Raw genomic sequence first — 13,742 nt, forward strand, 5'->3', positions numbered from 1 at the left:
ACCTTTGGTCTTTGATGTTGGTGACCTTTGGTCTTTGATGTTGGTGACCTTTGGATGGCGTCTTTGAGTGGACATGCTATTCCTTGCTGTTGGTTAGTCTTCCTTGTGATAGGCTCCTCTGCTGCCGGTCTGCTGGAGTTTGCTGGAGGTCCACTCCCAACCCTGTTTGCCCTGTGTATCACCAGCGGAGGCTGCAGAACAGCAAAGATCGTTCCTCTGGAAGCTTCGCCCCAGAGGGGCACTGCCAGATGCCAGCTAGAGCTCTCCTGTATGAGGTGTCTGTTGGCCCCTGCTGGGAGTTTTCTCCCCGTCAGGATACACGGGAGTCAGGGACCCACTCGAGGAAGCAGTCTGACCTTTAGCAGAGCTCAAACGCTGTGCTGGGAGGTCCACTGCTCTCTTCAGAGCTGCCAGGCAGGGATGTTTCAGTCTGCCGAAGCTGCGCCCACAGCTGCCGCTTTCCGCAGGTTCTCTGTCCCAGGGAGTTGGGAGTTTTATTTATAAGCCCCTGATGGGGGATGCTGCATTTTTTTCAGAGATGCCTTGCCCAGAGAAATCTGGCAGTCTGGCCACAGCAGCCTTGCTGAGCTGCAGTGGGCTCCACCCAGTTCGAACTTCCCAGTGGCTTTGTTTACACTGTGGTTGTAAAACCACCTACTCAAGCCTCAGCAGTGGCAGACGCCCCTCCCCCCGCCAAGCTCCGTCGTCCCAGGTTGACCTCAGACTGCTGCTGTGCTGGCAGCAAGAACTTCAAGCCAGTGGATCTTAGTTTGCTGGGCTCCGCTGGGGGCGGGGGGGGGACCCGCTGAGCCAGACCACTTGGGTCCCTGGCTTCAGCACCCCTTTCCAGGGGCATGAACGGTTCTGTCTCGCTGGCATTCCAGGTGCCTCTGGGGTGTGGAAAAAAAGAACTCCTGCAGTTAGTTCGGTGTTTGCCCAAATGACTGCACCGTTTTGTGCTTGAAACCCAGGGCCCTGGTGGGGTAGGCACCAGAGGGAATCTCCTGGTTTGCAGGTTGCAAAGACCGTGGGACAAGCGCAGTATCTGTGCCAGAGTTCCTTATGTTCAGTCCCTCACGGCTTCCTTTGGGTAGGGGAGAAAATTCCCTGACCCCTTGTGCTTCCCAGGTGAGGTGACATCCCACCCTGCTTCAACTCACCCTCCGTGGGCTGCACCCACTGTCCAACCAGTCCCAGTGAGATGAACCGGGTACCTCTGTTGGAAATGCAGAGATCACCCACTTTCTGCGTCCGTCTCACTGGGAGCCGCAGACTGGAGCTATTCCTATTTGACCATCTTGCCAGCAGTCAGTTTTTATTGTGGTTGGGGAGCAAGGCTGGAGTGAGTTTGCATGATTGGAACTTCTCATAGGTCCGAGAGAGAAGGGCTTTCTTATTGACTTGCCCAGATGTGGGGCTAAAGGTAAAGGGGCATCACTGGGGCTTGAAAACTGTCAACAGTCGAATATCAAAAATGGAGTTAGAGTCTTTCTAACTCATGGCACCTTCTAAAAAGTATCAGGCCGTTAAGTAAGGGTGCATCTAGAATTTCCCTTGCTTCTTTCTTGACCCCAGTGCAGACTCCTGTCATTACCCTGATGATTCCTGCTGCCCTCTAGAATGTGTTTCACAATAAACAGATCAAATTGGCTTTGTTTTCAGACTTTTCATTTACATTTATTCTTTAAGCCTACCTTTTATTCTCTCTGCCCTCCCTTCCTTTTATTCTCTTTGCCCTCCCTTCCTTTTATTCTCTCTGCCCTCCCTTCCTTTCCCTCCCCATCTTTTCTTTTCCCCCTTTGTCTCCTCCTCTCGCCTTGTAACAATCCCGTGGGGCCATCTAAACGCCACTGGCCCCCCCCCCGGGGCCCCCTACCCCCCCCCGCCCCCCCCCCCCTTCCCTCCCCCCCCCCCCCCCCCCACCCACCCAGTTTTTATGCCAGTGCTGTTAAATGTTTTCCTGTTTCCGTAGCAACTCCTGTAATTGCCTGATGGATTCTTCCTGTCTGCTCTACAGACAAAACCAGTTCACTGAGACCATGGCATTGCAATAAAGAGTTTTACTAACGGGAGGCCAGCCACTTAGGAGATAGAGTTATTACTCAAATCAGTCTCCCTGAAGGCTTGGAGATGAGGGTTTTTCAAGGATCATTTTGTGGGCAGGGGGCTAGGGAGTGAGGAATGTTGATTGGTTGGGGATGGAATCGTAGGGGTGTGGAATATGGTCCTCCTGCTCTGAGTCAGCCTCTGGGTGGGGACTACAGGACCGGTTCAGCCAGCCAGTTGTCAGAAATGCAAACGTCTGAAAGTATCTCTCAAAAGACCAATCTTAGGTTGTACAGTAGTAATGCTACCTACAGGAGTGATTAGGAAACAGAAATCTTATGATCTCCCAGACAATGTCCAGTTATCTCAGGCCCCTTTCATAACCCTCACCTCACGGCCTTTCATTGGTTTTCAGAAGCAGTTTAGTTTTGGGAAAGGTTATTATCCTTGTTTTAACATTAAACTGTAAACTAAATTCCTTCCAAAGTTCCCAGCTTTGCCTGTTCCCAGAAATGACAAAGGACAGCTTGGAGGTCAGAAGCAAGATGGAGTCAACTATGTCACATTTCTCTTACTGTCCTAATTTTGCAAAGGCGGTTTCACTCCAGACATTTATTGCAGGCTGCAAAAGATGCTTTGGGTAGAAACATGGTTTACCAAAATCTTTGGCTGATGTAATTATTACATTCAGAAAATCTTGATTTCAGATCTAAAGTTTAAAGTAGGTACTTCATGGCTGTTAAAAAAAAAAAAAAAAAAAAAAAGGACATTGAATAGACTGTTGCTAAAAATGGATGTCTTTATTGTCAAGATAAATTTAGTTTATGAAAGGCAGTTTTTCTCTGATGACTTTTTGGTATTCCAAGAAAATCAAATAGGCCCCCTAAAGGGATACTTGGTGCCTCTTAGCTTTTCAATTCCTACCTACCCAGTCTTTCCATAAAAGATTTTAATCAGCTCCCTAGCTCAGCCTTCATCCTAAAATGTTTTTGAAAGGAGGATAGTGATATTTTGCGGTAATTGAGTGGTACAAAGTACCGTATATTGATTTGGCCCAACTTCCTGCCCAAAGCTGTGCTTAACAGAGTGCTGTGTCACTGTCATTCATAAGGTCTGCCTCAGGGCAGTTGCTAAGCCATTTCTTCAGCTGTTTCTTGGCACTGCAGTGTCACCTTTCTGTGGTGAAGGAAACTTGCCTTTGACCGCAAGATTGCAGTTTACTTTCCAAGCTAGTCTCTCATTCATCGCTGCTGCTTTCTAATTCTTTTGAGCCTCAGACTATTCGAAAATACGGACAGTTCGTAGTTCTGCTGCAACAGCACAGAGAACAGCTGTATGCCTGCTTCAGCGTGGTTTATAAATACTTCACACTGTCGCTTTTGGCCCTGCTTCTGTCTTTGGACAGCCAATAATGGAAACAAACAGGACCAGCCCTGACAGGCATTCGGAAATCTTTGTTTTATTTTTAAATTTTACCTGTTCAGCCATGTAGTCATATATCCTGCTTGTGATAGGCAGAATTCTAAGACAGGCCAGAATTCCAAAAATGTCTGGCCTCTAAGGTACCTGTACATACATTCTCCCAATTATTCAATCAAACACCAATCTAGGTGTTGCTATAGAGGATTTTGAAACTGTAACTAAGGCCGCAAATCAATTGACCTTTAAGATAGATTTTTTTGGGGGGGTGGGCCTGACCTAGTCCATGAACCTTTAAAATCTGGCTTTAGCAATCAGAAACAGAAATGTCAGGTATTTGAGGTAAGGGAGATATTGGATGCAAGAGAGTTTCTTGGTGCTGCTTTTGAAAATGGTAGGGTCATATGGCAAAAGACTGAGAGCATCCTGAATTTTGTCCACCACCAGAAGGAACTTAAAAGAACTTGGAGCTTCAGATGAGGACACATCTGGCCGAGTCGCGCATTTCCTTGCGAGACCTCGAGCAGATAAACCAGGCGTTCTTACAGAAGTATAAGATAATGAATGGGCATTGCTTTAAGCCTCAAAGTTTGTGGTAGTTTATTACATAGCACAGAAAAGCAGCACATTGTGAGTTTACCAATAATCACGTACTTTCCATGGCCTAGATTCTGCTCATGTAACGGAGGATGGTGAGGAGGAAGGCAAGCTGTTCCAATGAGGTCTGTGAGCTAGTCTGTCCAAGGAGTGCCCGCTCCCTTTGCTTCCTGTGGTGTGGACTGCCCGGAGCTAGAGGCAGCCTGCTCTGTTTGAGCACGCAACGACTAAAATATCCTGCTAATGTCCTTCCTGATACCTTCCCTCTGTTCTTGTTACTCCAAACTACTTTGAACAACAGAAGTAGATGACTCTTCCCCTCTGAGCAAGGGCATTCATTTCTATGGGATGTGGCCCATGCCTTTCCTCTTTGATCCCTGGAAGAAAGGGCAGGGCCAGCCTCAGAAGCATTGCAGATCAAGCATTCTGATCCACTCCCTGCTTCCAGGTTCCTGCACTTCCACACTTGTCTCTTTTCCCCACAGCCCTGTCCTGCAGGAGGCCATCTCCAATCCTGTCTTCTTGAAGGATACCGCAAATTACCTGTCCATTTTATACCCTGTCTTCTTTATCTTAGCTGAGATTGACTGTACTGAAGTCACACAAGGAAAAACATTGAGAAGGAATTCACAGAGATGTGCTTGAATGGTTGCCAGTTAGCCTGAAGTCTATTTGAATTGTAAAAGCATTTTTAAGAAGCACACAGTTGGTGAACTTTCAGGATGCAAGGAGGATGTTTTTATTTCTGTGTGCTATTGTTCTCCATATATGTCTGTATGAAGCTTGAGGAAGAAGACTTTTATCTTCTATGTTGTATCATTCAGCTTCTTCCTGCAGTGTCATGGCTGTAGTTTGAGGCCCCAGCTGGGTCTGTACCCATTTCCCTAATTGTTTCATGGTGTGGTAACCCCACCTAGGATTGATGAGCCTGTTATTTAAAGAATCTGAGTCCCCACCAGAAGCAAGAGGAATTCAGCAGTCTGAGTCCTGCTTGGTTTGAGGAGTTCTGCTGTCTAACTCCAAGTATATTCTTCCAGACCTGTTCTGGACACCTACCTGTCACTGCCTCAGGACCCAATCCCTGTTTCCACTTCGTTGTTGTTGTTGTTGTTGTTCTAGACTGTTAGGCACAGAATGATTGTGGCCCTCATAATGTGCAGTCCACAGAATGTCAGCCACAGAATTATTTTTGGCCAGGATTTTGCTTCCCTGGGTAAAGCAGAGAAACTCTCTGGGATTCTACCTCTCCAGTGCAGTCTGTGGGCACGGCTTTCCTAGTTAGTAAAAAAATAAAATAAAATAGAGTGATGATAGACTTTAACTCTATCAATAATTTTATTAAATATATATAATCTGAACACACCAATTAAGAGACCAAGATTGTCAGATTGAATAAAAAAGAGACACAACTAGCAAAAAACCTACACACATATATATGTGTGTGTGTATATATATAAAGACATAGACAATATTTTATATATATTTATATATATCGACATAGACAAGTTAAAAATAAAAGGATGGAAAAGATATTGCCATGTAAACACTAACCAAAAGAACCGTGAAGGGACTATGTTAATTTAGACAAAGTAAACTTCAGAACAAGCACTATTACTGGGGATAAAGGGGGATATTACATAAATATAGAGGGGTTAATTTAGACACACAAAAATAACAACTCAAAATAAGCATGCATCTAACAATGGAACTTCCGAATACTTGAAGCAAATATACCCTTAGGACATGGGATTTTAAGAATGGCGTAAGGAGCTCAATGGACCATCTCCACAAACAGCAATTTAACTGATGAGAATTATTTTTAAAAAACAGTTATTTAAAGTTCCAGGAAATTGTTCATTCAAAAAAATGTTTTAAATCTTCATAAGAACAGTGGCAGTCTCTGGCATTTGGGCTACAACCTATTCTATTCTCCCCACCACATACCCCTCAATCCCCAGCTCCTTATTATAGAAGCTCCCTCTAACCCCAGTTTGTACTCTGGGACTGTAGTTTCACCCTGAGAGGGGAGGGCTACTAGCATTTCTCATCATCCCCAACTTTATGTTGCAGAAGTTCTGTTTCAGGCACGTTTTAGAAAGGACTGGGTCTCTCTTCACCCACCCCACTCTAGGACAGATGCTGTACCCCAGATGCAGCAGGCCTGAAACCTGGGGAACCCAATCCTGCTCACCTCACTAGTAGGATAAGTTCCACACTAGGAAGAGCAAGCTGAGAAGACCAGGGTCTACCACCCCTTCCCCAGTGTCCACTTGTACAGCAGGGCGTCACTAGGGGAAAAGCGGATCAGACAACGTAGACTTTAAAACAGAAAAGTTACTACAATCGAGATGGACATTTTATGATTACAAAAGGGTCAATCCAGGGAGATAAAACAATTATAAACATATATATAAAAAACTAATAACAGAGACCCACCCAAAATATATGAAGCAAAACTGCAAGAACTGAAGGAAGAAATACACAGTGCAACAGTAATGACAGTCTTCAGTACCCCCATTTTCAATCATGCCTAGACCATCTAGGCAGAAGATAAAGAAATAGAAGACTTGGAAAAAGTGTAAACCAACTTGACTTGTAGACGTCTTTAGAACACCGTGCTCAATAACAATACTTACTCAGCTCAGGCATTTGTAGAATGTTCCCCAAGATAGACCATATGCTAATCCATAATACAAACACTAGTAATTTTAAATGGATTTAAACAATACCAGCTGAACATTCCTAATCTGAAAATCCAAAATGCCCCAAAACCTGAGATTTTTTGTGTGCCAACATGATGCTCAAAGGAAATGCTCATTGAACAATTTCAGATTCTCAGATTAGGGTTGCTTAACTGATAAGTATAATGCAAATATTTCAAAATCTGAAAAAATCTGAAGTTCAGAACACTTCTGGTTCCAAGCATTTCAGGTAAGAGCGATACTCATCCTGTACAAAGTATGTTCTCTGACTTTATTTTCTACTGAAATAAATTGGAAATCAAAAACAAAAAAGTCTTGAGATAATAAACATACTCCTTAACAATCAGTGAATCGAATAAATCAAAAGGGAAATTAGAAAATACTTTGAGATGAACAAAAACAAAACATATCAGAACTTACAGGATGCAGCAAAAACATTGCTGGAAAGGAAACATACACATACCCAAATATCTCAAATCAGAAACTTAACCTTCTCCCTAAAAAAACTAGCAAAAGAGCCAACTAAAGCAAGCAGAAATAATAAAAACTAGAGAGGAAATAAATAAAATACAGAATAGAAAGACATAACAGAAAATCAGCAAAACCAAACGTTGGTTCTTTGAAAAGATCAAATTGTCAAACCTTTAGCTAGACTAGGAAATAAACAGAAAAGACTCAAATTACTAAAATCAGGAATGTAGGTGGTGACGTTACTATCAACCTTATAAAAATAAGATTACAAGGGAGTATTATGAACAACTGTATGCCAACAAATTCATTAACTTAGTTGAAATGGACAAATTTCCAGAAAGACCCAAAATACATAAACTGACTCACGGAGAAATAGAAAATCTGAATAGACTTATAACAAGTAAAATGTTTGTATTAGTCATTTACAAACTTCCCAGAAAGTAGCCAGGTGCAGTGGCTCACGCCTCTAATCCCCGCACTTTGGGAGGCCGAGGCAGGTGGATCACGAGGGCAGTAGATCAAGACCATCCTGGCTAACACGGGGAAACTCCACCTCCACTAAAGATTAAAAAAAAATTAACCAGGCATGGTGGTGAGCGCATGTAGTCCCAGCTACTCGGTGGCTGAGGCCGGAGAATGGTGTGAACCCAGGAGGCGGAGCTTGCAGTGAGCGGAGATCGCGCCACTGCACTCCAGCCTGGGTGACAGAGCGAGACTCCGTCTCAAAAAAACAAAACAAAACAAAACAAAAACTTGCCAGAAAGCAAGCCCTGCCCCACATAGCTTTAGTTAAGGATTCTATGAAACAAAGAAGAATACCAGTTATTCCCAAACTCTTCCAAACCATAGAAAAGGAAACAATTCCCAACATAGTCTATTAGATCTGTATTACCCTAGTACCAAAACCAAAGACACTACAAGAAAATATAGACAAATACGTCTTCTGAATATAGATGCAAAAATCCCCCACAAAATGCTAATAGATTCTAAAAAGAATCTAGTTTACACCATGACCAAGTGACATTTATCTCAAGAATGCAGGGTTGGTTTAACATCAAAAAAATCAATTAATATAGGGAATACAGGGAAAACCAATAATCGTGTCAATAATCACAGAAAAAGCATTTGAGAAAATAACATCCTTTCATGATAATAGTGCCTAACAAACTAGGATAGACGGGATTTTCTTCAACCTAATAAAGAGCATCTGTGATGAAAACCCGAAGGCTGACATCATACTTAATGGTGAAAGAATGAAAAAATTCCCCCTACATCAAGAACAAGACAAGGAAATCCATTCTTGTCACTTCTCTTCAACATTGTGTTCCATGTTTGACCATGGCAATAGACAGCATTGTACTCTATCACAGCATTGTGTGTGTTATCCGATTGATTTACTCCAAACATGTCACGTTACTTGGGTGTGTGAACTTACCAGCTACTGTCTGGTAATGCGTATTGAGAAGGGCAGAAGACCAAGTCCTGGTCTTTGTCTCTTCTTGTGAATTTAAAAGGAGAGATGATCCCCAAAATGGAGAGTCCCAGTTCCACACATACACATAAGAACTATTGATTGCCCCATATTTGTCACCACTCTTAACTGACAATGCTTAGGCAGAAGCATAGTGGGACAAAGGTGTCTTCCTAAATCATGGTTCAGTAGACCTAGGACTGTGTAGGACCAGTGAGAGACGTTAGAGGAGAGCATTTCGAGGGCAGCTGCTCATCAACTCCTTACCCTGGCAAGCTTTTCTGTTCTAGGTTGAAGGATCAGGCTCTGTCTCAAGGCAGACAGGGAAGAAAGTGGAGAATAATAAAGTTTGGAAGCCTTCTCTTAGCCTAGCCTCTCGTCGTCAGCTCAGGCTGCCCGTTGCCACTCACTTTCCTTCACCTGCCACTTTAAGGCAGCCTTCAGTTCTCCCAAGGGCTTCTCACTGTGTTTTGGTTATTTCTTGGAGTCAGTACTTCCTTATAACTTCTCAGTTTTTTCAGCATTATTGTTGTGAGGAGGGAAGATGGCAGGGAGAGCCAGCATGTACTAATTCACTATCTTTAAAGGAACCTAAATTAGCCCCTGATTAATTTGTTGCTTTTTTATTCAATTATTTTTAAATTTTTGTGGGTACATAGTAGATATGTATATTTATGGGTTACATAAGATATTTTGATACAGGCATGCAATGCATAATAATCACATCAGGGTAAAGGGGATAGTCATCACCTCAATCATTTATCTTTTGTGTTACAAACAATCCATTTATATTATTTTAGTTATTTTAAAATGTACAGTTAATTTTTTTTTTTTTTTTTACTGTAGTCACCGTGTTGTGCTAGGAAATGCTAGGTCTTATCTATACTTTCAATTTCTTTATACGTATTAATTATCCCCATTTCTACCCATCCCCCCTACTATCCTTCCCAGCCTCTGGTAACCATCCTTCTACTCTCTATCTCCATGAGTTCAATTGTTTTAATTTTTAGCTCCCACAAATAAGTGAGAACATGGAAAGTTTGTCATTCTGGGCCTGGCTTATTTTACTTAACATAATGTTCTCTAGCTCCATCCAGGTTGTTACAAATGGCAGGATCTCATTCATTTTCATGGCTGAGTAGTACTCCACTGTATATATGTACCACATTTTCTTTATCCATTCGTCTGTTAATAAACACTTAGGTGGTTTCCAAATCTCAGCTACTGTGAATAGTGCTGTAATAAACATGGGAGTACAGATACTGCTGCAGTATACTGATGTCCTTTATTTTGGGTGTATACTTAGGAGTGGGATTGCTGAATTGTATGGTAGCCCTGCTTCTAGTTTTTTGAGGAGCCTCCAAGAGTTTGTACTGATTTACATTCCCACCAACATTCCCTTTTCTCCACATCCTTGCCCGTATTTGTCATGCCTGTCTTTTGGATAAAGCCATTTGAATTGGAATCAGAGATCTCATTGTGGTTTTGATTTGTGTTTCCCTGATAATTAGTGATATTGAACATTTTTTCATATGCCTCTTTGTCTTTTCTATGTCTTCTTTTGAGAAATACCTATTCAGATAATTTGCCCTTTTTTTTTTTTTTTTTTGAGACGGAGTCTTGCTCTGTCGCCCAGGCTGGAGTGCAGTGGCCAGATCTCAGCTCAATGCAAGCTCCGCCTCCTGGGTTCACGCCATTCTCCTGCCTCAGCCTCCCAAGTATCTGGGACTACAGGCGCCCGCCACCTCGTCCGGCTAGTTTTTTGTATTTTTTAGTAGAGACGGGGTTTCACCGTGTTAGCCAGGATGGTCTCGATCTCCTGACCTCGTGATCCGCCCGCCTCGGCCTCCCAAAGTGCTGGGATTACAGGCTTGAGCCACCGCGCCCGGCCAAGTTCCTCATATATTCTAATTATTAGTCCCTTGCCAGATAGGTAGTTTGCAGATATTTCCTCCCATTCTGTGGGCTGTCTGTTCACTTTGTTGATTGTTTCCTTTGCTGTGCAGAAGCTTTTTAAGTTGATATGACCCCATTTGTCCAGTTTTGCTTGGGTTACCGGTGCTTACGGAGTATTACGCAAGAAATCTGCCCACTCCAGCATCCTGGAGGGTTGCTAATTAATTGGTCCTTTTCTTTCAGTTTGGAAGAACTCCCATTAGCATTTCTTGTAAGATATATCTGATGTTGGTGAAATCCCTCAACTTTTGTCTGTCTGGGAACGTCCTTATCCTCTTTCACATTTGAAGGATATTTTCGCTGGAAAGGATATTTTTGCCAGATACACTATTCTAGGGTAAAAGTGTGGGGGATTTTTGTTGTTGCCTTCAGCACTTTAAGTATGTCATGCCAGTCTCTCCTGGCCTGTAAGATTTCCACTGAAAAGTTTGCTGCCAGACGCATTGGAGCTCTGTTGTACCTAATTTTGTTTCTTATCTCTTGTTAATTTTAGGATCCTTTGTTTATTCTTGAGTTTTGGAAGTTTGATTATTAAATGCCTTGAGGTAGTCTTTAAGTTAAATCTGCTTGGTGTTCTATAACCTTCTTGTACTTCAATATTAATATCTTTCTCCAGATTTGGGAAGTGTTCTGTTATTGTCCCTTTAAATAAACTTTCTACCCCTATTTCCTTCTCTGCCTCCTCTTTAAGGCCATTAACTCTTAGATTTCCCCTTTTGAGGCTATTTTTTAGGTCCTGTAGGTGTGCCTTCTTTTTAATTCTTTTTTGTTTTCTGTCCGCTGACTATTTTCAAATAGCCTGTCTTCAAGCTCACTAATTCTTTCTTCTTCTTGATCAGTTCTGCTGTTAAGAAACTCTGATGCAGTCTTCAGTATGTCCGTTGCATTTTTCAACTCTAGAATTTCTGCTGAATTCTTTTTAATTATTTGTTTCTTTATTAAATTTATCTGATAGAATTCTGAATTCATTCTCTATGTTATCGTGAATTTCTTTGAATTTCCTCAAAACTGCCATTTTGAATTGTCTCTCTGAAAGGTCACGTATCTCTGTTTCTCTAGGATTGGTCCCTGGTGCCTTATTTAATTCATTTAAGGAAGTCATGTTTTGCTGGCTGGTCTTTATGCTTGCAGATGTTCATCAGTGTCTGGGCGTTGAAGAGTTAGGTATTTATTGTAATCTTCACAGTCTGGGCATGTTTGTACCCCTTCTTCTTGGGAAGGCTTTCCAGATGTTCAAAAGGACTTGGGTGCAGTGATCTAAGCCATAGCTGAGCTAGGGTGCACCCCAGGCCCAGCAACGCTGTGGTTCTTGCAGACTTACAGAGGTACCATCTTGGTGGTCTTGGATAAAGATCAGGAAGAATTCTCTGGATTACCTGGCGAAGACTCCTGTTCTCTTTCCTTATTTTCTCCCAAACATCGCTCTCTTTCTGTGCTGAGCCACCTGGATCTGGGAGTGGAATGACAAAGCATCCCTGTGGCCCCCACCACTGGAACTGCACTGCGTCAGACCTGAAGCCAGCATAGCACTGAGTCTTGCCCATGGCCCACTGTAACCACTCCCTGACTTGCGGGTGTGTTTCTTCAAGGCCCTAGGGCTCTACAATCCGCAGGTGGTGAAGCCAGCCAGGTTTGTGTCCTTCTCTTCAGGACAGCAGGTTCCCTCAGGCCCCAGGTGGGTCTGTAGGTGTGTCTAGGAGCCAGGGACTGGAGTCAAACACCTTAGAAATCTACCTAGTGTTCTGTTGTGCTGCAGCTGAGCTGACCTTCAACCCATTTGATGCAGTCCTACCCACTCTTCCCTCCCCTTTCCACAGACAGAGGATCCTTACCCCCATGGCCACCATCACCACAAGCCCATGGAGAATACTGCCAGGCTACCATCAGTATTCACTTAAAGCCCAAGGGCTCTCCAGTCAGCTTGTGGCAAATGCTGCCAGGTCTGGGACTCATCCTTCAGAGAATTGGGCTCCCTTCCCAATCCACAGCATCCCCATCCTGCTGTGGCTGAGCTGGTATCCAAGATGCAAGACAAAGGCCTCATTTCTCTTCCCTCTCTCGTCTGTCAAGCAGAAGAAAGGGACCACTTTCTGAGCCGTGAGCTGTGCCGCCTGGGGTTGGAGGAGGGGTGGTGCAAGCACTCCCTTGGGCACCCCAGCTCCTGTCTCAGTAGGTTGCATGCCCCCCAAGTCTGCTGGGCTCCAAACCCAACACAGCACTAGGACTCTCTTAGGAATTGCAGTGCTTGTGGCCTAGACTGCCTTTCAAGTTTATTTAGGGCCCCAGAACACTTTAACCTGCGGTGACAAGACTAGTGGGAACTCGAGTTAGGACTGCTAGGATGGGCAGTTCCCCCCGGCAAGGGTTCATCTAAATGCTCCCTCCCTGGGAAGGCGACCACTGAGTTCAGCCAGATTTTGTTTTCTGCTGTGACAGGGCAGCACTGAGTTCACTGCAAAATCTCGCAGACGCTGGACTGTCCCTCTCCCAAGTGCACAGACTCTCTCTGTGCCCCTTGGCTGCTGCCGGGTGGAGGGGCGTAGGTGGGAAAGGGTGGCATCACCGATTCAAGATTGTCTTCCCTGTCCTCTTCAGTGCCTCTCTCGGTGATACGAAGTTAAAACCAAACCAAGTACTGTGAGTGCTTACCTCATTCTTGGTTCTTACGAAGGTGATTTTTTTGTCATAGATAGTTGTTAAATTTAGTATTTCTGTGGGGAGAGGGACAATGGTGGAGCCTTCTATTTGGCCATCGTGCGCTGCCCTTCCACCTGCATTCCATTTTCTTAAACTGTTGAAAATTATCAGCTGTTCACTGTTTATCAACTTCCCAAGTCTTGAATTAGAGGTGAGCAACTAAATTGAAGAAAAGGTAGGGACAGAACTTCTTGAAGAACAAAAGCATGGTGGACAGTTGAACCAAGTATAAAATGCAGTTCTGGCTCTGCGTTTTCAACTGCTTGGGATTTGAGGTTTATATGTAAACTTTAAATATGAAATACAAAATTTAAAATTTCAAAAACCATGGACCAAAATGATTGCATGTGGAGAGGACCTTGTGAAAGAAGGGTGTACATTTG

The 13,742-nt window shown here is 43.5% G+C and overlaps 1 protein-coding gene across 2 annotated transcripts in view; it reads left to right on the plus strand.

The window, feature by feature from the left end:
* TMEM131 (transmembrane protein 131) overlaps positions 1–13,742 on the plus strand; it is a 243,055-nt gene that overhangs the window by 124,643 nt on the left and 104,670 nt on the right. The gene's annotated exons all lie outside the window — the stretch shown is intronic.

Source organism: Piliocolobus tephrosceles, chromosome 15 (assembly GCF_002776525.5).
Source record: "Piliocolobus tephrosceles isolate RC106 chromosome 15, ASM277652v3, whole genome shotgun sequence".
Lineage (NCBI taxonomy): Eukaryota > Metazoa > Chordata > Mammalia > Primates > Cercopithecidae > Piliocolobus > Piliocolobus tephrosceles.